Source organism: Propithecus coquereli, unplaced genomic scaffold (assembly GCF_000956105.1).
Source record: "Propithecus coquereli isolate 6110/MARCELLA unplaced genomic scaffold, Pcoq_1.0 Scaffold76, whole genome shotgun sequence".
Lineage (NCBI taxonomy): Eukaryota > Metazoa > Chordata > Mammalia > Primates > Indriidae > Propithecus > Propithecus coquereli.
This window is the reverse complement of record NW_012153729.1, coordinates 3402780-3405120: the sequence shown is the minus strand read 5'-3', so window position 1 is coordinate 3405120 and position 2341 is coordinate 3402780.

The following is a 2341-nucleotide window of genomic DNA, read 5'->3' as shown; positions in this document are numbered from 1 at the left end:
TGAGTGCTTGTTTTTTTTTCATGTTTTGGAGATTTTCTTTTGAATTATGAAAAGAAAATCCTTCTAACATATGTATAAACAAAACTTGCTTTTGTCACTGGCACCCTGTAGAAACCAAAGATGAACATTAAATTACTCTGAACACATGGCTACTTGCCAGTAATTATTCAATATGAGGTTTAACCAAGTTTATCTAGAATACGAGAACCATGTATACACAGCTAAAGGGAAAGACACGGTTAAAGTAATTATCTGGCATATTCCCACAGTGTAGACAGTCAGTCTGGCTCATTTGGAGTAAAGAATAATAACCTACTACATTCCTTTTGCCAAAAGAAGTTATTTGGCAAATCACCTCAATGCACCTCAACAGATGAACATTAAATCTACAAGATGCCAAAAGAGAATGACAACATGACTGCCCCTAGTATTGGAGAGCCTGCAGACAGGACCAACTAAGGCGAGCTCTAAAAGAGAATGGGCTGGTCTCAGGAAAATTGCTTTTAAATTCTGTGATCCTTTCTGGGGCTTGAGAATTAAAATTCTAGAATCTCTTCATTTTACTTCCTGATTGCTTCATTAATTCTTCCCATGAAGCTTCTGGTCTCTTCCTAGATGTCTTTCTTCTCTGGTACACGAAGATCTGCCTTCTCCATAGACAGTAGTCTCTCCTTACCCCAAGTCCCCAGTGGATGCTTGAAATTACAGATAGTACCAAACTCTATCTACAGCAGTTCCCTGACTTACAATGGTTTGACTTACGATTTTTCAACTTTACGATGGTGCAAAAGCAGTAAGAATTCAGTAGAAACCCTTGATTATCCATACAATCATTTTGTTTTTCTCCTTCCTTACAATATTCAATAAATTACATGAACTATTCAGCACTTTATTATCAAATAGGCTTTGTGTTAGCTGATATTGCCCAACTGTAGGCTAATGTAAGTGTTCTGAGCACCTTGAAGATAGATTAGGCTGATCTATAATTCTTGGTAGATTAGGTGTATTAAATGCATTTTTGACTTAATATTGTCAACCTACAGTGTATTTATCTGGATGTAACGCCATCATAAGTCAAGAAGGATCTGTATACTATGTTTTTTTTTATTTGATAACTGAAACATTATAATACTAAGTGACTAACTGTAGGGCAGGCTATACAGCGTGCATATGCAGGACAAAGGGATGATTCGCGTCCTGGGTGGGACAGAGTAGCACAGCATGAGAGTTCACCCCACTACTCAGAATGACGTGCCATTTTAAAATTTCAAAATGTTTATTCAATTTTCCGACTGCAGTTGACCACAAGTAACTGAAACCATGGGAAGCAAAACCACAGATAAGAGGCAACTACCGTAATTCAAGATCAATCGTTTATTTGAGGATTCATGCAAGGTAATATAATATATAATGCCACCTTGACATTTTCTTTTGTACTGGGCATGGGGATAGGAAGAAAAGGAGACTTTGCCTGAGAAGTACCCAGGCTTGTTTGCTGTTAACAAGCATAGTACAGGGCTCAGCACCCTCTGCAGATGATCAATGCCCTTTTTAGCTTGTTTCCCTCTTTGCTCTAAATTCCTTGTGACACTTTTTAAATGAAGCAACAATGACTTACTAACATACAAATGTTTTCTCTATGGACAAGAGTGTTATTCATTGTAATTACTAGATTTTTCATTTCTAATACCAAAATAGAAATGATGGTTATTCTTCTTTTCCTTGCTTTACTGACAGATAATATTTCTGAAAAATTCAATTGAATTTTCTTTTGCTCTTTATTCTGGCATAGCAGATCAATCAAGGGGACAGATTCTAGAGGCAATTTCTCTGGCTCGTATATTAATATCTCCTTCACTGTTTACTAGCTGTATGACTTTATTCATCTGTCAATTTCCTCATTTTCACAAGAGCAATAGTAACAGTCTGTAACATACAGGAATTCTATGAAGAATACATAAGATGATGTATACTAAAGCTTAGTATTGAGCCAGATGCATGGATGTGTGGATACGTATTCACAATTAGAGGCAGTAACATGTCAAACATGCATGCTCTAGATTCAGATCTATTGTGAAACCTTAGGCAAATTATCACATAAGTTTACTTGGTCTACTTTTCCTGGTCTATAAACTAGAGATGTAGTACTGACTTCATAGGTAGAGGTGTTATGAGAATTAGATGAGTCAATTCATGTGAAGTGGGACTAGAACATTGTGTGGCCTATGGTAAGTGCTCAAAAAAAAATTAATTACTACAAATATTATTTACCCATACATGATAAAATAATTTTCCAAGAAAAATGGAAAACATTTCACCCCTTTGAAATGTCATCTTTAAG